The sequence below is a fragment of the Cryptomeria japonica genome, chromosome 5 (assembly GCF_030272615.1).
Source record: "Cryptomeria japonica chromosome 5, Sugi_1.0, whole genome shotgun sequence".
Lineage (NCBI taxonomy): Eukaryota > Viridiplantae > Streptophyta > Pinopsida > Cupressales > Cupressaceae > Cryptomeria > Cryptomeria japonica.
This window is the reverse complement of record NC_081409.1, coordinates 640,262,670-640,287,792: the sequence shown is the minus strand read 5'-3', so window position 1 is coordinate 640,287,792 and position 25,123 is coordinate 640,262,670.

Here is a 25,123-nt window from a genome sequence, read left to right as displayed (position 1 = left end):
CATATATTGCAACAATCTACGACCTCGATCAGAAGTAACAATCCCAGTCAATCAAGAAGCTATTCCATCATCAGCATATGTGGATCCAGAATCCTTAAAAGCTTCTACATGAAAACAAGAAGAGATCAAAGAAAAGTTCAAGTTTAAAGACATGGGATGTGGTGAGTATATCTTTCATGTTGATCAACTCCCACTATCTCCTAACACATTTAGTCAATAGGAACATCCTACAAACAATTTGCAATGCCAAGGAATTGGGTGTGAACCACCTAGTGTTGTAGCTACTAAGTCTGAATGCAAATCTCCTCTAGTGGTGCAAGTAGCTCTTGATATCAATAGTCCTAAGAGTGGTTCTAGCAAAGAATCTATTGAGCGTATCGCCAACCCTCTTGAGAACTCACATAGCCTTACCATTTCATTCGCTCATTCCATTTCCACTCCTCTCCTAGACTTGTATCAACAAGAATCAGAAAAGCCCTTACTCATTGGTGATCACAAATCAAGCTTTGAAAAGAAAAATCTAAAAGTCAAAAATAAAGAAAAGTCCTTTAGTACAAATCAAAATCAAAAGCTACTGGACTCTGCAAAAATCAAAGTTGAGGATAAAAATCCTATGAAAGAAAAAGAGAAAGAGATGATCTCCCCTAATATCAAAATAACTGGGGGAAAAAGTTTCACAATTTCAAGTCAAAAGGCATACTTGCTAATCCTAAGTCTCCATCATGCTATCCTACTTTCACTTCTTTTCACAATCATAAGCCTTCATCACTCATCCACTTGTTCCACACATCCTTTCCCTTCTGGCAATACATCATGGACCTTTAATGGAGCTTCCTCCAGGGACTTTGTTATCAAGGATGCCCAAACTTCTTTAGGTGACACGCATGTGGGCCTACACAGTCCACACACTAGTAATTCTATCTCAGTTCTTTTATCAAGGAAGACAGACACTTGAGCTACACATCATTCAGTCAAGGAACAATGTAGTTACAATCATAAGGTTAAGCCTCATACATTCAAGGTGGGTGACTTAATTCTTAGAACATCCTAAAAATCAGCAAGACAGAGAGAAGAAGGGGAAGTTCGAACCAAATTGGCTTGGTCCTTACATCATCACAACAACTTATGGATCCGGTGCATATCAGCTCTCAACCACAGATGGTGAACCTTTGGAGGATCCTATCAACAACATGCACCTTTGTAGGTTTTACACATAGCTCTTCAAAATATCCTAATTCAAAAATACAAAAAAAACAAAAAAATTCAAAATACAAAAAAAATACAAAAATACAAAAAAAAATACAAAAAGGAAAAAAGGAAAAAATCAGAAAATAAAAAAATGTTACTTGGTGAAAACCTGGCAAACAGGCGCCTTGTGACACAAAAAAAATTGAAAAAAAAATGAAAAAAGCATTTCGTCCAATGGTGAAATCACTTCGGTGGCACCCTGGGCAAGTACCATGGTGAAAACTGGGTCATCGGCACCATGTGTAGAGACATTGCTCCTCCCTCCTTCAGGATTCCATTTCATCCTTTTACTTTGCACACACTCACAACCTATTCATTCATAACAAACTTACCCATTCCCATCATGGCTTGTTATTGATCAACCTAAGATTGGTTAGCCATTCATAATAAACCTCCCTTTTCACCCCTTCCATTCATAATAAATCAGCTCTTATCTGTGGCTAAGGCAAATCCTACGTCTCGTGACGGATGTGGAACTGAGAGCATCGACTGTTCTGAGCAGTACAGTTTCTTCCAGTTTTCTTCAGTCTATCCGCGCACAATCCGCAATAAAGCAACATTTGCATCACCAGTCCGCAATAAAGTTTTGTCTTCTTCGCAATAAAGTATCAGTTTCATGGATTCAGTAAGTTTTAGATGAGACACAACAGCAACAATGAGCTTCAACAAATCAATTCTTTCAATAGACTCAAACAACATTATGGTTCAGTGCTATCTCTCCTTTTGTGAAAGGAAACATTGTGACCACAATCAAATAGACTTATACAAGTGACAAGAGACACTAAACTTGAGGACTACAGTGGATGTTGGTGTTGAGTCTTGGTTTTCTTTTGATTTTATCTTTTGGTGACATGTCTTTTAGCTTTTCTAGGATGTCTTTGACTAGAGATTCTATCTCCAGGATATCTTTGACTAGAAAGGCGAGGATGGGGTATCATCACCTATTTTTCTTTGTTGTTTGTCGATTGTCTCTTAGTAATGCTATGACTTGTTCAAGGATATGAGGACACTATGAGTCTAGTATGAACTGGGGCATTCCTTGATTGTGACTATCTGATCTCCATGCAAATAGGTAAAATGACTTTCTGGGTCGAACATATATCTGGATTGTCATAACCTATTTACCATAATAAAGCTCAATGATGATAATGCACAAGAAGCTCTTTCACTTTCATATCTTCTATCTTCCATCCCCCTTTCTTGATTGACCTTCATCGTCCTTCTTGAGTCCTTGTAGCCCGCTATCACATGACTGAGTATAATGACACACCAAAAAATATTTGCATTTCATGTAGTCTGCACCTGCATTACCACATATTAGCATTTAATACATACATATAGGTATCACAATTGCATCACATCCTACACACAACACATGTTAGCACATTTTACATTTTCATCATGTAAATAGTTATTTGCATTATCATATTCATTTGCATTTCATACATTCACATTCACATTTGTATCATGCATAACATATTAAAAACATAAAAAAACAAAAATATTGCATTTCATTATATACATATTTTCATCCATATCATAAGCATCACATAGAAACATACATCACATAGGTACATATGCATATAGCTGCCGCAAGGATGAATCATCTCATATATATATCAAAATCATAAGTGTCATGATACAATGATGTCAAAACCATATGGCTACAATCACCCGAAGGTGTCATCATACAAAATGGTGCAAAACTAATGCATAAGGAGCCCTCTAAGGCCATGATGAGCTCCCTCCCTTAGAGTCGGCTGGCCTCGACAGAGTCTGAGCCATGGAAGTCCCCGCCCCAGGATCATCTCTCCTACCCCCTCTATCTGGTGGTGGTGGAGGACCCATAACCCCACCGCTAGACGCTTGTCTCCTGTCTCTCCCTCCAGTGGTCATCGTAGTCCGCAATGGTCTCCGGAAGCTCCTAGCTCCCTGATCTGGTGGTACCACTCCATAGTATAGGTCTCTCCAGTAGCCTATCTCCTCCCCTGCTTGCAGAACATAAGTGTATCCGGCCCCTGTTTCCTCTGTTGCCTGCCTCCCTACCCTCAGTGTTGTATCAACCTTCGTATAGCGCTGAATAGCCTGATTCCTCTCTCGCTCAGTATCCCTTAGCTGTCTCCTAAGTCTAGCTGTATCCCTCTCTAGATCCTGGATCTCATCTGCCTATCCCTAGCAGATTTCCCTCAAGGATAGTAGCTCATCCTCCTCCCCCATCCCACAACCAGTCCTCGTGTTGCCCCATCCAGATAGAGGAATCCACTGATCACTCCTGCCAGTACTGCTGGTAGTGCTAATCTTGTTTGTGTCATGATATCCCAAGCCACATGTCCAGCCCTCATCTCCAATCCTGGATCCTGAAAGACTCATCTTAGTGAATCCCTGTCTCTGTATCGATCGTAAGGAACTAACTCCCCATCGATCAGTATCCACAGTATCCTGTACACATCCTCTAAGGTGACTGTCATCTCACCCATCGACAAATGAAACGTACATGTCTTTGAGTGCCATCTCTCAGCTAGTGCAGTCAACAATCCCATGTTCACCTGAAACTCAGGCACATGCATAATATATCACAGTCCCATGACCTCATCTGCTGCTCTATCCTCGAATGTCATCTCTACTCACAAACTCTGAGTCAAAGGGAATCTCTCTCGTGACTCCAGCATAGGTAGGTCCTCTTGCAATCAAGCAAATCAGCTGTGTCAATCATAGTGGCATTCCCTGTTCATCACAAAATGCTACTTTTTTAAATCTTAGTGCTTATGGAACTCTATCCTAGTGACACTCACTGTTCATCACAAAGTGTTGTTGTTTATCCTAGTGGTACTCCCTGTTCATCACAAAGTACTGTGTGTTTTTGCACTCCCTGTTCATCACAAAGTGCTGCTCACTTTTGCACTCCTTGTTCATCACAAAGTGCTGCTCATTTTAGTACTCTCTGTTCATCATAAAGTACTATGTTTTGGCATTCCCTGTTCATCACAAAGTGCCTCGCTTTATCCTATCCTAGGGCCTCTGCTTGCGTGTATCCTCTTGAGTAGTTTCCTACTTGGCAACGTATGTTCTATCATAGAATTGTCAGTCCTAGCCCTATCTGCTATCCTAGTCTTCCTTAGAGGATTTGCTTGAGTGTATCCTCTCAGAAGCTTATCCAATCGAGAACGTATGTTCATCATAGAACTTTCGATTCGACCTTGAAGACATAAACGAGCATTCATGACACAAACGTGCTTAGCCTACCCAAACGTGCCTAGCACCAATGCAGGCACGCCTTACCATTTTTACCCTGCTTGACATTTTTCTAGACCATTCCTGATGCACATTTATTACCCTACCTAGCATGCATTTATGACAACAATCAATGCGGAAAAGTACAAGGAGGTTTTGCGATACTTATCGACTCTCCTGCATCTGTTTGCCTCTGATATTGACGAACGTGATCGAATCTATGCACCAATGCCATCGCTATTGACTGCTCTCTGCTCTCTCTGCACTGTGATCTCTTAGATGTGTGGATGACAATGAGGATATTTTCCCTCGTAGTCTATTTTATAGACTACCCTAGCCCTAGTCTCCCAAGTCAGTCCTCTGTATCCCGTAACTCTATCACTCCATCCTATCCGGCCAATCCATTCTATCCTTTCTTTCTTATCGAGAGATTGGCTGTGATATTTCCAGACATTTTCATCCAATCTCTCGAGGGGGAATACCATTCCCATCTTGGGGCAACTTTGTATCAATTTATGTTATCTTCTTTGAAACAACGCGACAAGCTGCATTGTCTCAAAGAGGGGCAAAATGTAGACACCTAAAATTGTCCAGTCTAATTAAATAAATATGTTTATTTATTTAATTATTTTAGCCTAATTCTTCTATTAATTAAATGAATATTTATTTATTTAATTGATCCCACTTCCTCTATTAATTAAATAAATCTTTGTTTATTTAATTAATTCATTTATACTTTTCCATCCATGACACATGTCATTCATCTCTTAATTCCTACACTACCTACCCTCTCATTATTTTCTTATTTCCTTTACCTACCCTCTAATCATAGCCGACCATTTATCTTTTACACCTCTTAATCTTATCCCCCCATTTATTATAGTGTCTTCTATATAAGGAGATGTTTCCTTCATTATTAACCCTATGCATTCTAATCAAATATCCTAACATTCGAACTTTCATATGCGATCCTACTTGCAACCACATTTCCGTTCTTTGTTGAGCTCTTGTGCACACATAAAATCTGAGAGCAAATATATCAAGCAAGATCAATGGAGATAGGAAGAATGGAGATTCAAACCGTATTGGACATGTGATGGTATAATCTTTATGATTTCATTTTATTTTCATTGTCTTAGGTAATCTTCATATGTTATGGTGGATCTTTGTTGTTGTTAGGCTAGGGTTTTGTGGTTGAATCTATTTAGTCTTTCAATATTGTTTTATCCATTTTCACCATAAACATTTATATTTAAGTTGGTAAATTGTATTTAATTATAAGTTTTTTTGGAAGGTGAAATGTAAATTAAATAGTCATTGTAAATTTTCATGTTTGTATATATATGCAGATTATTTTCACATAATGGACGAGTTTGAGATAGATGAGCTATTAGATCTAGTGACACCTCCACCTCCACCCCCTCCACCTCCACCTCCACCTCCACCTCCATCTCCACCCGATCAATTGAGGCAGAGCATTAGGAGGAATATTGATTCTCTGATTAGGGATATCCACACCATTAGACATGAGCCTTATCCTCCTCCATAGCTATTATGCCTTGTAGATAATATGCAAGAGATTGTTCAGTCTGTACATGCTTTAGATAGTGAGTTGGATAGCTATCGTAGTTGGAGGGAGGGATTGGGTGCTTTTTAAGCTGATGGCCTATCATATAAACAAGTCAATGAATTAAAAATAACAAAATTGGATTTGAAACAATATTTTGTGAACCCTAAGATGGGTGAAGAGATAGATCCAAAGAAGCCACAGATCTCTATTCGATGGTGTAGGCACCTTGACATAGCTAGACACTTTTGGGAGTGGTGGTTGATGGTCTTTGACTATCCACCACACTCTAATCATGAGGTGCCCATGTATTTATTTTAAAAATTGTGGGCGGAATTTGAATTGGGTAAAAAACCTAATTACTTTGACATTAGATCATTTCAAGGGGTCGGGAGAGGCATGCCCCAGGATAGGTTAGGGGTGAAATTGACCGACAGAGTTAGAAACTATGTGCGTGATGATCCCTTGGTTCCTCTTCCTACATCAGTTTTTCCAGCACCTGCCCATCATTGAGCAGTGGATTTTGCTCTTGGTTCATTGAGTGCCATGTCGGGCAATTTGGTACAACAGTTGCGCGAGGCGAGGGTTGCCCCCAACTTAGCACATGTTTGCACGAGCTACAGGAATGTATGTATGGATCCACAGAGTGATGTTGCCCCTGGAGGATATGGTGATTTTGATGATGCTGATGCTGCTCATGGTGGTTATGATGATGCCGAGGAGGCTGCACATGATGATGCCATCTCTTCATATGTTGATCTCCTGTGCGCAGACAATGATCCGCCTAAAAAGGTACAAATTTATTTATATAATTTATAGTGAAATATTAAATTCCTTATATATACACATATGAACCATAACACGAGTCAATTTTTTCTGAACAAAGGATGGATCATACCATGTCATTGAGGGACCGACATCATGTTACCTCGATACTTAGAGATGTTGGTGCCCCGTTTACGGTGTGCACTTTCATCTAGATACATTGTATTGATATGTACATTTAAAATAAACCATAAAATTTTTAATCCAATGATGTGTATGATATGTTTTTTAAATTTTGTAGGGTGCTTCATATAACACCAAGGTGGCTAGTTCTTCACATGACCCATTGACCGCTGAGGCTCAGCCTCACACCACTAGTATGTTTTTCATCCATTTATTTGAAGTGTTTATATGCTTACTAATTTATGTACAACTCTGATTCATGTTCATTATTTTTTGCAATTGTAGGCTTCTGGATTGTTTGATGGTGCATCACATGTACGCCTTCACCCATCAGTTACGTTGGCTACACATGACACACCAAATGTATGCTTTTCTGCGATAAACTTGTAGTCTATATATATACTTTATAATTTATGTATATACAAGTTTGATTCATGCTTTATATATGTTGTTCGGGTCGATACCACTACCAGTATTGGTATGGCTACGAGATTGAGCCAGATGCAACCATCGACATTGTCATTTGTGGTGATGATTAGAAAAATAATTTCTAATTTTTTTATACTATGTACCTGGCTTTTATAGGGATTATCAAAATTTATGTACAATATTTTTTTTACAGGACTTGACTACAACCACTTTTCTTGTTCGTGATAGTGGACCTCCACGTACTATTGAAGGCATTGTAGAGCACAGTTGTATGGTAATTTCTTTTAAATTTTTCAGTATTTAGTTACTTTATAAGTGAATTATGCAAGTAACTTCTTCTCATGTTAAATCTTCTTCTCATGTAAAATCTTTTAATAATGTGGAGGAGGGTGGAGACACTTATACTACACACACAGAGGATGGTGCATCTCAGGGCCATGTGCAGTAGGATGATTCATCTCAGCCACCTTCACTTGGAGTGAAGAGGATTGCAGATGAGATGCACAAGAGTTCTTAGCTTATATATTTTACATCATGTCATGTTATTGTATCATGGACTTTTTATGATGACACTTGTTATATTATCCTGGGACTTGTTATTATATCATTTCCTTGTTATTATTTTTTCAGGACTTGTTATTATGTCATCAGGACTTGTTATGTGATTATATATAGGACTTTTTATTAGGTCATTTCCTTGCTATTATGATATTAGGTCTTGTTATGTGATTATATATGATCAGTTGTTATGTGATTTGGTGCCCTCTAGTGATTATATATGATCGGTTGTTATGTGATTTGGTGCCCTCTAGTGATTATATATGATCTATTTATGACTTTATATTTTAACATTGTGATTAATCATCTTATAGTGCAATAGTTTATAATTCAATAAAATAATTATCCCAATTTACAATAACATCCTATTTTTAAAATAATAATAAAATCAAGAACTTACAATTAATTTATGAAGAGATTATGATAAAATAAATATATCATAAAAAATTAGAATGATTGTAACACAATTACAATGTGCACAAAATAACATTAAGAAGAAGATAACTAATACAATGTTGTTTATGAAACCAAAATTGTATCAAATGTAGACAAATACAATGTTAAAGGGACAAATAATTTTTTTTATCATAATTAAATATAAAAAATTTCACACAATTAACACAAACTTACATGCATATAAATTTGATTCAACCTAATGTACCATCTGCATCCTCTCTCTTCTGCAATGCATCTATGATTGCCTCATACTCTTCTACTGAAAGTTTCCACAATACCTTATTAGTGGGTCTACCTTTGTATCTTTCTAATTTGATGTTTGTTGCCACCACCCAATGAGAATAGTATATAATCTTCTTTTCTGATTGCTAGTCTTCATAAGCTGGTAAGCCATTACTTCTTGTTAAGTATTTGCATAGCCATGTGCCAACTACCACAACAGACCCAACTGGATACTGAAAACCATCATCATTTACTTGATCACATATCAACTTTTTCTTAGGTTCTACACATCTAGCCAGCCAATAGTCAACCTGCTCATCATTATCCTCGGGTGCAACAACAACATACACATATCGTAGAAAACAAATTTAAGTACATGTAGAAATAAAACCTGTTAGAATTTATAATTCAAATACAATTATAAATTATATGACAATACATAAAAATATATAATTTAAGTTATAAACAAGAAATTGAATTAAATTACCAGGTTGTATGAGGTTTGAAACACGATCATAATCTTCTGATGCAAATGCATGATCTGGGTCTTCATTTCTTCTAACATCTTGATATTGTGTCTCACTAAGTGTTAAGGATTTTTGTTGCCATTCTTTGACCCATTCCGTAGTCTCGCATTCTTCCCATTCACCTGCAACACAAAATTGACAAAAACATGCAAGCTCTCTAGTCCATATAGTCCAAGTGTTAGAATTAGAACTCTTAAATGAATGCCATCTAGCTGACCCATTGATTGTATCAAAACCATATTTTGGAAGTATATTCTCCTCTTTAACTAGCCAGAAGAAACATCTAATTGTAGAGTTCTAACTTGATCCCGTGGATAAATTTGCACTACACCAATCCACAATTGCACTTGCATTTTTAAATTTAGCCTTTTCCTCAAATTTGAGTTGCTCTCTGCAATGGTCTCTCTTAACACATGCACCGGCACCATCATGTTCTCCTTTCCTGTGTCCAGCCTAAAAAAAACTTCACATGTGTTTGATATTAGTTTGCTTATGAATCCTCCTCAACCAATAAAAAATTCTAGCATTCTTAAATTGCCCTGTGCAATTATCTGACCATATTAGATGTTGTGTCATCTGAATTTTTGTCTCCCTCAAATTCTCAAAAATGGTCTTGAAGCAATATTGGATAAACTTAGATGAGTGTAATTTATTATCAGTCATATAGAAATGGTACTCTCTCAAAATTTTACGATCCTCTTCTGTACTATCTGGTGCATGCCTATAGATGATATGGACAAAAATCGATACTTGCACTGAATTATAGTATTGTGATTGGACCTCATCTTGTGGTGCAAGCATGTAGTTCTCTGCAAAGTCGACAACTAAAAGTATACTACCAACATGAAATGTATCCTTACATATTCAAAACTGACCATCGAGCCATCTAGCATTTTGAGAGTGTTTAACATATTTACGTACGATCTTACTCTTAAATTCATTCATAAATGCATGAACACTAACTTTTTCAGTGATTAGATCGCATCGTCTTCCAACCTTTCTATCCTTCAGTGGATAGTCAACAGTTTTAAATCTTTTAACATCAACTAATTGTTGTCCAAAATCAATTGAAAGATTTTTATGCAAACATTCATCCAACAATGCAAGATTGCCATATATATCACATACACCGGAAACACATGCATTGAAAAAAAAAATTTGCTCATTTGGTGGGTTGCAAAACAAACTTGATATAAACTCCTTTGTAGTTTTAGGTGGTATATTTATACCACATTCTTGCAACATTCCTTTACTATGCATGGTAACACGTATATATCAAAATACATCATAATGGTAGCAAAATTGAACATGAGTTTTGCAACAACATGTGACTCTTTCCTTGTTAATTCGACCACACCAAGGTTTACACTTTTCAAAAGACCTTTGACAAATGCCAATAGTCAACACCTTATCAGCCAAATTTGTTTTGTACAATTCAGTTTGAGTCATGTACAATAGGTTTTTTGGATGTGGATCACAAATTTTTGACCCAACTCTTAATTTAAGAACATCTCTAGCATTAGGTGATACTCTCGTATTATCATGCCAGAATTTTTCGATCAAAGTTTTTACTTCACCAGTAAGTTTCATATCAGACCTTGGTAGTCCACCACTAAAAGTCCACAAATTGTTTGTCGGATCACTTTCAAAGTTAACTCTTCTTTTTACAGCTCTTGACAAAGTTTTACAATGAATATTAAGATATCCACTTATGTTACTCATCATTATTTTATCAGAAGTTGTTTGGCTTACTAAAGATGTTGTTATTGCCTGTCGTGCCGCTTTTTTATCTTTAGAATGACTTTTCTTTCTGATTGTATCAAAGGCACTAGCAACAGTTGATACAAATTGTTTTAAAGACTCATCCTTCTTCTTGGATTTGACATAAAATCCTAACTTCTTCATCAGTTTTCACATTTTTAGTCATTTTAATTAGTTGTACCATTAATTGACATTGAAACCCAAATTTCTTATTAGAAAAAAAATGTCTAAACAATATATTTGCATGTGTCCTAATCTATCTCCATGAAACCAAGCCAGGAAGATTGTTTAGTACATCACTTTTAATTTCAAAATTTTCATTCGTTTGATTATCATTCAAACATGTTTCATTTTCAATTGGTGTTTCCATGTCTACATCCACATTATTGGTTTCAGTTGCAGGTGGATTTTCAATTTCATTTGGAGTTTCAATTTCTTTTTCAATTCCAGTTTCAAGTTGAGATCTAGTGTCATTCCAGGTTTCGATTTCAATTTCAATTTCAGTTTCAACTTGAGTTCTAATTTCATTTGGGGTTTGATTTTCAATTGGCATTTGATTTAATAAGTAATCTACTATTACTAAATCACCAATTTCTTCATGAGAAAAAACATAAGGTTGTGAAGACATACATGTATCCAATAATGGATTAGAAGATGCACCTAAATTAAATGGTTCTATTGTGTTTCCTTCGTCAACATTTATGGTCTCATCGATGTTCTCCTCTTTTGAAACGATTGGGGAACTTGAAACTCCTTGTCTCATTCTTTCTCTTCTCTCTTGTTGACATATTGCCTCCTTCTCCCTATTTGCTGCAATCTCCTCAACTATCAGAACCTTCCTTTGTCTCTTCCTGCGTTGATTTGATCCCATGGCTGCTCCAAATTTTGAATTCGAATCGATCTCCTTACCAAATCGATAATAAGACAAGAAAAGAGAATGATTAATCAAAACATTCTCTTTGTAGGTCGTACTTGTCAGGCAATGATTGAAAAATCAATCAATAATTGAGATTTGTGCTTGTGGGCCAGATTCTGGCCCAACAGATCTTTTTAGAAACGGGTGCCCATTTTAGGATCGGGTGCCCATTTCTAAAAATAGGCGCTCATTTTTTGAATTTAAAAAATGGGTGCCTATTTTTTTAAATTAGGGGCAGAAAACAAACCTTAGCCTTGTTTTTTTCTTTGAGATAGGCATGGTCCTACCAAGCCTATGCTTGGACCTCCAAAAAAATGGCTAAAAGGTAAAACGACATCAGATTTCTACCTTGGCCTAATTTTTTGAGGGCATTCCGATTGAATTTTTTGATGAAACAAAAACCCATTAGAGTTCTCAGCGTCTTGATTTCAAAAATGCAAATTTCATAGTGATAAGATCATTTTTACTATTTTTGTATTATTTATTAATCAAAAGTGGTACCTAAACCTAAAATACCGAGGTCAGTAAAACTTTAATAATTTTTTTGTTTTTATGTTTTTAGAAAAATAAATTATATGACATCAATCTACATACAATTCTTTTGAATATAAAAATAAAAATAAAAATGAAATTTTCATCAAATTATGGTGGCCGTACACCCAATGTTTTGAAAATATACTTTATTGTTAGTTAAAAATTAATGAAAAAAATATATATTCAATACAAAAACAAGAAAAAATATTCTTATCAATATTTGGTGTCTTAGGTATCATTTCCCTGAAGGATTTGCAAAAATTCATTTATTTGCATAAAAAAAGTGTGGTCGTACACGTGTGGCATGGTCCTAAAATAGACATTTTGAAAAACTGGTTTTTAAAAATGCCTACTAAAAATAAATTTCTACCATGTGGGTATTAAAATAAATTACATATTTTAAAATTAGACTCCGAGCACTACATTTTCTATTACTGAAGTTTTTTGAGATTCAATCTCTAAGTGCATCAAATTTTGACATCAATCGACAGAAAATTTCAAAAATAGATATACACTTCCACTTTTTGCCCAAAAGTGGGACTCAACTTCTTGCAGCGAGCCACATTTTGGTGAACTTGACATGCTAACAAACAAAAAAATTACATATCAAAAGAAGAAAACTATAGAATGTTTGAAATCTCTCTTCCTCTTGCTATCTAAATGGTAGTTTAGATTGTGTGTTGTAGAGTCGTTTATGAATTTTAAAATCCAAGCTTTCCACTCAAGTAACATAGACATAAGAATAATTTGAACACATAACATGACACATTCACAACCTTTTACAATACTAATCTATACTAATTCAAACTTTTCTAGAGAATAACTTATAATTAGGATGCCTCAGTCCTCTTCTATAATTTTAAATTTGGATTCCCTTTCTAACACTTCTCCTCTTGTGGATGGGGGCTTTGATCACGAGGTAGCTCTTCAAGTTCCTTTCTCGCAAATACAAAACTTAGATCAACATTTACATCATTTTTGATATTTTCTAGCCAAGGACAACCTTATTTAAGAAATTCCTACCTTATTTAAGAAATTCCTATTTTTGATAGTATTTGTACAATATTGATAAGAAATCCTAGATCTCTAGAATTTATTAGAGTGATGCACATTTTACAAAAGAATGTCCCATCATACACTTCTATCTTTACAAAAAATAATATATTATTAATTGAATGTTACTAGAACACAACTTTTCATGTCAATGCCAATACTTATTATATACTTGGTGACCACAACACTCATGACTGTGATAGCTTCTCCCATCAATTTATCTTTTGGATTCTTCAAAAGAACCTTTCACCCCTCCCTACCTCTAGGATCTACTCCTTTCACGTCTACAAGTCTGTAGACATCAATTACTTACACAAATACCACTAACCTTGTCCTCAACCAATTTTTATAAAATATTGGCCTTCAATGCAAAATAAAATTGCTTATCTCACTGGTACTTTTATTTAGCCACTTATTTCTCCCTATTATAGGTATAGTCCTTTATCTTTACATATTTTGTCTACACCCTTACCCATAGGATTTGAGATGCTTAGGTTCAAGAAATATAGCAAAAAAGGTGGCCTTTAGACACACATTTCTACATTCACTACTTAATATAGCAATTTCTTATTTCAAGATACTTTGTTAGGAAATATCTTCTTATGCTCCTTGAAAGGAACTACATTGAAATTCTTTTTCTCACTTCCTAATCATTCTATTAACAAAATTAAACAACTCGTTGAGTTGTTTGTTCACCACTTCTAGGAAAATATTAGACCACAAATTACATTTAATAACCTTTTTTGTTACAAGAGAGGACTAGAAGGAAAGGTAATATTGTTCATTTTCTAAAATTAATCTCTATTTTCTCAAATCTCGTATGCACTCATAAATTCAAATAAATAAAGTGTTCATAAAAAAATTGCAGTCATCACTATGCGATAAAATTCTCTTAATGAGACATAACTTCTTTGCTTGCATTCACACAACCTTGCATGACTATCAGTAGTTTGTGAGTTAGTACGAAGTCTCCACATCAATGACTTGTGATGATACCCAAGGTGGTTCTTCTTCTTCAAGCAATTATAATTAAAATTAGTTCTTCCAATAAAACACAAGTTCATAATAAACAATTTTCAAAACTTTTTGTGTCTACTATAGCATCTTAGAAGCACATGTAGTACACTAAATTATTTGAGTCTCTATACAATACTTATAATATAAAAATAACTTAAAAATTTATTCTAGTGACACTTTCTTCTATTCAAACTTTTCCAACCAATCAACCTCTTCTAGCTTGCTATTACCCAAAGGGTTTTTTTCCTATACCATTGCATACCTAGACATGATACTGAGCAATGCATGTGTCTTCACCACTTAGTTTTAAAACACATTGATCTAGGCTCTATACAAGTAAATGATTGAACAAAAAATTATATGAATAAGTAAGTGGTGAAGCCCACTCAAAATTTACAAAGTTATACTAACTTCTTTCCAACATATTCTACTAATTTTATTGGATCCTTCTTTTGATTTTGAATCACTTCCTTCATTGACTGATAAGGTGAACATGATAGATGTTCACCTTGATCATCTCATGCATACAAAATTACCCTCGCTCCCATATATTTTCCTTCTAACAATATATCAATTGGTAGAGAAGATGATCCTCTACATATACTTGCTTGACCATTTTAGTAAGGTAAATTATTACAATAGAAGAGATCCTCTATGTTATCTAATTTCATAGAGATAAGTATGATGAATCCTAAGTCACCATTCATACACATGATGACTTATCTCTCCTCACCATGGTTCCTATCACTTTGTTTACCCAAATTGAACCCAAATATGTTGAGTCCATTTGATGTAGGAGCATCCCCGGTTCATGGCAATCTTGCATCAACCCAAAATATTTTCTTTATGTTTTGCTTTCTGTTTGCAGTTTCAACATTTCCTTATGTGTGTACTGGTTTTGGCTCACCGCATCTTGTGAAGTTGGATTCTACTTGAAGACTTGATCATCTTTCTTATTTCCAGATCACATCGCATTTGGATCATTTTCTGACATGATATCGTTATTGGTTTCCTTGACAGTTTCTTGTTACCGATGGACAGTTTCTTGTTACCGGTTCCCTGGACCTATTTTGGTGATCTACCAAAACCCCTTCTGAAGCTTGCAGATCCTTGAGCGTTAATTCCAATGTTCCTTGGTGTGTGGCCGACCTTTTCCTGTGATCTACACTTCATCCTTTGGATTTTTTGGAGGAATCTCTTGGCGGAGGCGGACCTTGTTGGTTTTACACGTTAGGTCTTGTTCTTTGGGTTTTGATCCCTTTTTGGGCCGATCGGATCCCCTTGGATCATATATATCATTGTAATTGTGCATTAGAATGTATCTAAGGTTGAAGATAAAACATAGAAAATAGATCTGGAGATTTGAGGTCTCGGTTGTGACCTATTATGTACTTTGAGCATGTTTTAGCAGGCCTGTGAGCCGGTTTCTGTAACCCGGATTGTTACCAGTTGGTTGTCATCGATTTTCATGAGATAATTTAATATGTTCTTCATTGCCTTCATCATATCTTTGTGTTTCCATTTTGTTTACTCTTGCTGACCAGTGTGGATTGATCTCTTTGAGGTCCCTCCTAATAGGTCGCTGCTTCACCATTGTTTTAAAATAATTTTTGAATCTAACATATTTCATGTGAAAATGCTTCAAGTTTTCCCACAAAAGTGAAATGCAAACTATATAACATATTGGATATAGATCACTCATCTCTTGAAATTTTTTCTTTAGATCATTTCTAGTTTGGACCTCAAGGACCTTTGAAACGTTATAGAGACTTGTTATTCAAATCTTATTCAAAGTTCAAAGCAAGTCATTTGGGGTACTCCTCCTTAGCTCCTTCTTCCTCACTCACGCTTTCCCATTGGTCACCCAATTTCAACATGCTTCTATCCCTATGCCTACCCCAGGATGGCTTAAACCACACACACTAAGCTTACACTTCTAGGCTTAAAAGTGTTAAACACTCAGAGTTGATTGACATTTTCTAGGCTTAATACGTTGCTAAATATGTGTGGTCACACTAAGAATACACTTCTAGGATTAAAAGTATTAAACACTCAAAGTTGACTAACATTCTCTAGGCTTAATATGTTACTTAGTATGTGTGGTTTAAGGCAGTCACCTACCACTTTTGGTTGAGAATACAAATGCTCTATTGGGTCGACCTTCCATTCCCACTAAGGTCTCCTAGTCTCCAATAGTGCTTCATGTTCCTCTACATGTCAATGCGATAGACTAATGAAATTCATAGGGAGGACCCTAGATTGCCTAAGTCAGCTTGACTCACACCAAGACCTTTTTCCTAGCCTAACTCGAGAATGCTCCTTTCTATTCCCCTATTCCACTCTAGGTCCTCTCTACCGAGGGTTGTTACTCTGCTCTTTGTGAATTCACTTTCGTAAATCCACCAACTCACTATTCCATTGTATCTAACAAGACACCTTGCAGGGTTTCCTCTACCATTTATTATACCTACAACTTCTGCTAAGTTGCTTTCTCCTCATGTTTGGATCTTCTCTCCCTTTGATCCCAACTTTCCCTAGTTTGAGGCTAATAAACCAGTCTTCGGTCTACCCTGCAAGTGATTCCTCTTGGTCACTCTTTTGAAATCAAATTCTGCAACCCAAGTGGCTTCGGCTTTAGGTAAATTGCGCCACTTGATTAAGAGTTCCATATACATGCCATGCCTCGTTTGCTTTTTCACCCTAGAATCTAAAATCCATTTCGCCTGTGGTTTAGAAATGGGTGGTACTGGAATATCACTGGGAGTAGTCTCCCTTTTTGGATTTTGTCCATCTGTCACTACTACCGGACCTTTAAACTGAATCAAGTCTTTGACATTAAACATAGGGGATAATGCCAAATTTTTGGGTAAGTCCACATTATAGGCATTTGAGCCATATTTAGCCAAAATTTTGCAAGGAACTATTCTCCTCATCTGAAGCTTACTAGTGACTCCCTTATGCAATCTTGCCTTGTTCAAATGTACCATAGCCATGTCTCCAACTGCAAATTGAATATCCTTTCTCCCCTCATCTGCTTTAGCCTTAATCCTCTGCGTAGCGTCATTCAATGTTTTCTGCACTTGCTCATGCACCTCTTTCATAGACTAAGTGAAATCCTCTGCATGTCCACTGCTTGCTTCCAATCTCCCTAAATCTCTAAGTTCATAAACACCGTGTGGGTGGAGTCCATAAACAATCTCAGAAGGACTCTTACCTGTAGTTTTGTTGACACTGTCATTATAGGCAAATTCTGCCTATGGTAGCACTTGATCCCACATTTGTCCATATTATTTTGTCAGACACCTCAGAAGATTACCCAGTACTCGGTTAATGACCTCAATTTGACCATCTGTCTGTGGATGATAAGCAGAACCAAAAGAAAGGTTAGTTCCCAGTCTTGTCCATAGAGTTTTCCAAAAGTGTCCCATAAACTTCACATCCCTGTTTGAAACTATACTGAGAGCCAACCCATAAATTCTTACCACCTCTTTGAAAAATAAATGTGCAATGTAACTAGCATCATGCATAGTCTTGCAGGGAACAAAATGACTCATTTTACTAAACCGGTCAACAATGACAAAAATACTATCCAAGCCTATCTTGGTTTTTGGCAAACCCACAACAAAATCCATGCTGATGCACTCCCACAGTCTTTTGGGAATTGGTAAAGGTTGGTATAGTCCAATATTTGAACTAGTACCCTTGGCTCTTTGACACACAAAACATTGCTCAACATACTTCCTGATATCCTTATGCATTTTCGGCCAATAATAAAATCTGTGCACCAACTCAAGTGTTTTATTCAGACCAAAATGTCCACTAAGACTTCCATTATGTTTTTCCTGTATGAGATTTTCCCTCATAGATCCCCTTGGCACACATAATTGACATCCCTTAAACAAAAGACCACTTTGCAATGTGTAATTTGCATACTGGCTATTGAAATGATTATTAAACTTACTGCATACCTTGTATACTTCAGAGAAGTCTTCATCTTCCCTATAAAGCTCCTTGAAACTCTCCACACCTATGCTCTGCAAAGTCACTTCTTGGACAGTGAGAAGTTTTCTACTAAAGGCATCTACTACCTTGTTCAACTATCCCTTTTTGTGCTTGATAGTGAAAGTGTATGCCTGCAGGTATTCTATCCATTTGATGTGTCTATGGCTCAACTTTTCTTGGGAATTGATAAAACTCAAGGCTTGGTTATCTGTAAACACTACAAATTCTTTGGGCAAAAGATAATGGCTCCACTTCGTAAGAGCTTGCACTAAGGCATAAAATTCTAAGTCATAGGATGAGTATCTCTTCTTGGCGTCATTCAATTTCTCACTAAAGAATGCTACTGGTCTTCCCTCTTGGTTTAAAACAACTCCTACTGCTATATGACTAGCATCACATTCTAGGGTAAACAACTTATCAAAAATTGGTAAAAATAGGATGGGTTGGGTAGCTATCCTCTTTTTGAGCAACTCAAACCCTTGGTCGGCTTCTTTAGTCCACCTAAACTTAGTTTTCAACCCACCCTTAATTGTTTCAAGAAGAGGAGCACAAATTTCACTAAAACCTCGAATGAACTTCCTATAAAATTGGGCAAGTCCATGGAAACTTCTTACCTCAGTAGCAGTTTTCGGTGTAGGCCAACTCTATATTACTTCCACCTTGCTAGGATCCATTTCCAAAGTACCTTGGGATACCACAAAACCCAGATAAATGAGTTCTTGTTTCATGAATTCACATTTTTCAAGGTTGATTGCCAACTGTTTCTCATGTAGTTTCCTTAATACAATCTGCAAGTGTTCAAGATGCTCTTCCTCTGTTTTGTTGAATATGAGGATATCATCAAGGTATACCACTACAAATCTACCTATTTAGTCCTTCAACACCTCATTCATCAACCTCATGAAGGTACTAGGGGCGTTAGTAAGCCCAAACGACATAACTAACCACTCATATAACCCCTCTGTAGTCTTAAAAGCTATTTTCCATTCATCCCCTTCTTTAATCCGGATCTGGTGATATCCGCTCTTTAAATCCAGCTTAGTAAAATACTTTGCTTCTTCAAGACAATCCATTAAATCCTCAATTTTAGGGATAGGAAATCTGTATCTTATGGTGATCCTGTTTATTGCCTGAGAATCAGTACATAATCTGTATTTACCTTTTTTCTTGGTTGCTAACACCACTGGCACAGCACACAGGCTTATACTTTTTTTGATTAGACCTTGGTCAAGAAGCTCTTGTACTTGTCTTTCCACTTATTTGTTTTGTTCAGGAGTCATCTTATATGCAACCTTATTAGGTAGTGATGCTTCGGGTATAAAGTCTATCGGGTGACTTACTACTCTGGGAGGAGGTAATCTTGCAGGTGTTCCATCGCTCACAATGTCCTTAAACTGTTCTAACAACTGCTGAACCTCTGGAGGTAAAACTTCTTGTTTAGTCTTCTCTGCTTGACTAGGTTTCACTAAGAGAGCATAATGTTCTCCATCTCCTTTCTTGAGATCTCCCAAAAATTCTTTTCCTCCAGTCAACAACACATTAGGACCACTAGTCTTGGTTCCTTCATCCTCTACCAAAGATTGAATCCTATATGTCACCCCTTCCTTTGTGAATGCATAAGGGTTCTTTTTGCCATCATGGATAGCTTTCCTGTAAAATTGCCACGGTCTGCCTAGCAACAAATGACAAATATCCATGGGTAGAACACCACATAAAATTCTGTCAGAATATTTCCCAATTGCAAATTCAACCCATACTTGCTCATTTACTAACACATGTTGTCCTTTATTCAACTATGTGACCTTGTAGGGATGACTATATGGAATTCTACTCAACCCAAGTTTACTTGCTGCTTCTTTGGAGATGATATTGTCAGTTGATCCTGGGTCAATGATCACCTTACAGACCTTACCAAGTATCTTGCACTTTAGTCTGAAAAAGAGACCTCCTTTGTTTTGGCTCTTCCTTAACCGGTTCCCTGATTAGTACCCTTCTAACCATCAAATTCTCACCATTCTCTGAGTCAATATTTACTTCAGGAGACTTCACACTACGAGAATCCTCTTGTACATAATTGATTCTTTTCTTTAAATGTGATGAGGTTGCCTTCTCCGGACACCTATATGCAGGATGACCAAAATTACTGCAATGGTAACACTTCATGTTTTCAAAGTATAAACCTCCACCAGAACTTCCAAATCTACCTCTGTTATGGTTTTTATGACCTCTTCCTCTACCATAGTTTCCTCTTCCACTAGTCTCATTAGTCTGCTCAGTCAATTTTTACTCTCCTTGTGATCTTATTTCACTTCCTCTGCCATTGTAGCTTCCTCTATAACCTTTTGAATCTCGGCCTCTACCTCTGCCTCTGCTGGTGCTTTCATGTTTCTTCTTATTCTTTTCTTCTACCTTCAGGGCCAACTGATAACATTTGTGAATGGTAGTTGGACTCAACAAACTTATTTCCTCTTGTATGTTCCATATCAGACCATTAAGATATCTTGCTACTCTGATGGTTTTATCCTCCATCACTTTTGATAGTAGATACAACTTCTGGAACTCTTCAGTGTAGGTACTTACATCTAACTACTTTTGTCTTAGGTTTTGTCTTTTCCTATGCAACTGCACGTCATAATCCTTAGGAAGACAGGTCTCTTTGATTTTGTTTACCATCCCTTTCCAAGTAGAGATGGGAATCTTACCTTCTCTCTCTCTCTTTCATTTTGTATAAACTTCCACCAAGTAACGACAACACCTCTCATTCTTGACTTAGCCAATTTAACCTTTTGGGCCTCAGTCACACCTTCACACTCAAAATGATTTTCCATAGCCTCTATCCATTCCATTATCAATTATGATTCCATCTTTCCACTAAACAGTGGTACTCCTTCCAAAGACTTTACACTCATTGCCTTCGAAGCCTTCAAGAATGGTTCTTGATCAACAATAGTGTCTGGTGCAGGGACTTCATCCTCTATTGCTAACATTTTACCCTTCTCATCTATCTTCCTAGTCACTTCTGATGTCTTGACTTCCATCACACCTAGTTTCTACTCCAATTGCTCCAACCTTTCCTTGAGCAATCGGTTTTCCGCTTCTTGGTGTTCGACCTTCTTAGCCAATTCTACATTGGTCACCATCTTTACTCTTTCTTCTAATACTAGATCAGTCTTGCAATCTTCACCCCAAGTCTTTAACTGGCTCTGATACCAATCTGATAGGGAGGACCCTAGATTGCCCGAGTCAGCTTGACTCACACCAAGGCTTTTTTCCTAGCCTAACCCGGGAACGCTCCTTTCTATTCCTCTATTCCACTCTAGGTCCTCTCTACCGAGGGTTGTTACTCTTCTCTTTGTGAATTCACTTTCGTAAATCCACCAACTCACTATTCCATTGTATCTAACTAGACACCTTGCAGGGTTTTCTCTACCATTTATTATACCTACAACTTCTGCTAAGTTGCTTTCTCCTCATGTTTGGATCTTCTCTCCCTTTGAACCCAACTTTCCCTAGTCCGAGGCTAATAAACCAATCTTCGGTCTACCCTGCAAGTGATTCCTCTTGGTCACTGATACCTAGCTGGGCTATCATCAAGATTGCCTAGGGCCAGTCTGTTGAAACGGCCAATGCCATTCCCTGGTCTGCTACAAATAGAACTCTACTGTACATGGCTGGCTCTACTTGATAACCTCCAATGGTCGTGTGGATCCCACAATGGACAATCAAGATAGAACCATGTTACAACTACTTGTCACCAACATAAAACAAGAACAAAAAGACAACTTTATCTACAAAGTCGAGCTTGGCATGACTTCAAAAGTTGGAACTCACGAAACACAGAAAAGTAACATCTACTCTATCACACTGGCATCTAAAGAATTAAGCCATTATTTACAGTTTACAAACACAAATTGAACTATGAGAAAAGAAACCAGAAAACGATCTTCACATTGCTATTCAAAAGAAGTTTGTTCCTGTGGAATCAACACATCTGACAATCCCAATCCAAGCTCCTTCTAACCTCGTTACAGAATGCCCATTGGGTCTTTTATAGCCTCCTAAACATGTCTTCAATCATCCCTAATAGATGAGATTGAACTCGATACAATCGGTTTCTTGCTGTAACTGTCTTTTTATTTCCATCGGGTCTCAAGATAGCATCAAAACATTCATTCCGATGACCAATGACAGTTTTCAAAGTGCGCACTTCCTCATCGGGTTATTGGCATAGCATCAAACACCTCTTGCTGATGGCCGATGGTGCGCTTCCAACAAAATGCGTCCTTATCGGGTTATCGATGTAGCTCTAAACATGTTATGCTGATAGCCGAACACGTGCTCCAAACGGTATGCTTTTTCATCGAGTTCTCGGGGAAGCTCTAAACATGTTGGGCCGATAGCCGATGGTGTGCTCCAAACCGTATGCCTTCCTATCGGGTCATCGGGTCAGCATCAAACATCTCTTGCCGATACCCGACGGCTCCACTCCGAACTCACTCCACTCGCTCCAACTCGCTAGCAACCTCATCGGGTTATCGGGGTAGGTGGAAAACACTCACGCTGATAGCTGATGGTTCCACTTTGATCTTACGCATACTCATCGGGGCATCAAGATAGGGTGAAACTGGTTGTTTCGATAGCTGATGGTAGCACTCCATACGCTGGCAGTGTCATCAGGGTAAGTCTCGCCGAAAACATGAATTTTCGAAAAGAAAACAAAAATACACTCCAAGCTCCGTATAAACAACCTAATGGACTTGAGCCAGTCCTTATGCCAAAATTGAAAAGGGTATTTTCTCACCCTTAGGTGCTTCTGTACCGTAATTGAAACCATGTTGCCAAGATCATCTTTATAGGTTTCCCATCTTCCTATGGCTCCTACCATCCAGCCTTACTACTTTGTTAGAAAATAGAAAACATATCGTTAGATAGGAACTGCCCTATGCACCATCAACATCTTATCTTCTAGTGGTACCTTCTATTCCTTCAACTACTTTATGAAAGGCAACCGCAATGCAAGTTCCATCGCATGTACCCACTTAAGTGGATGATGGTGAGATGCTGCTATGACCGCCCTTGTTGGTTTTTATTCCTCTTCAAACTGTTTATTGCACACAAATATTATGTTTTCATCTTCTTGCACCTGTCTTGGATCTTTGAGGGTGTAGAATCTGAGTTTTCATTCATTTAAGACTTTTGACCTACTTACTCCAACTTGCTTCTTCCTCCTGTAATCTTCTGTGCATGCTACTTTGGATCCCTCAAAGATCTTCAAGCATCATATAGTCTAGTCTTGTATCTTGATGAAATAATTGTCTACTTTTCTCACAAGGATCAAAATGATAATGAAAATCTGTGTCAACTTTACATCCACTAATACAAGACTTGATAGGCCTCCCTTATCGTGTCTTAATAGACTCTATAAAGTTAGCGGACCTTCGCTCTAATGATTACTCAAATAAATGCTCTTTGTAGGATTTTCAGGGTTCAAATTCCTGCACCTTGATCACCCATTGTGTTGCTTGTCTTCCTCTTATCATAGATGCTTTTGCATGTATACAGAACTCTCTAAATACTTTCATACCTCTTGTTGTTCAAGGAATTTCTGACTGCTCCTTATAATCTCTGCATGAATAATGACTACTGACTTGCTGCAGCATGCAAACCTTGTAATGACTGTCTCCTTTGCATCCTCCCTATATATAAATAATTGATAACCTATTTTGGTAGAGTTCTCCGTGGTTTAAGCTTCTTCAATTTCAATTTCATCACAGAGATCACTCTTTTCTTTTTCTTCTTTTTTTTTAAAAATTTGAAGAGATCTTCTACAGGTTTGCATACTCTGTTATCATATTCATCAGCATTGTTTTCCACAAAAATCATTATTTGATCCACCTATAGGATTCTTCTTCTGTAAATTGAAAATATTTGAAGCATCAAGTAACTCATCAAATACTAAAACACGTTTCAAGTACTCATTGGATACTGTATAAACTCCCTCCGCCTTATCCTATTTCATCTCTTTTTTATGACCATAAAAATCTACAAATGAAAAGCATTGGGGAGTTGAGGCTAGGAATTTTGGGTGCTTAAGTATAGCCATCAGAGACTTTTGTAGACTTGGTTACAATTCAATCAAACAATTTTTTAAATGTGGTATGCCAAGCTCCACTCTGAAAACAGATTCAATCTACATTGTAGAAACTGTCTATTGGAGAGGCTCATTTTGTGGAGGCTTTCTATATTCAATAAAGAACATGATCAAACAAGGATTTTTGGAAGAGGATGCATATGAATTAAGAGATTTCAATAGCTACGAGGAAGATAAATTTAGTGATATAAAGGAAAAAGAACTTTGCTTGATTTGAGATATAGAGATATTATTATAGAAGGTATCATACAGTGGAGTCGAAGAGTCTGGAGAATGCCAAAATAGAGTTGATTCTATAGCACTGTCAGAAGAGGCTATTTTGAGGATGACTCGTGTAAAGTAACTTTAGAATTGGAGGATGAAGGGACAATTAACGGCATTTCATTTTTCGAATTTTTTTTTTAACTAAGTGGGGCAAGTATTTTTTTTATTACCTTTAAAATTTTCCTAATTAAAGTTACGTGGAATTCATTTGTAAGCATTGGAAAATCTACTAAAATTTG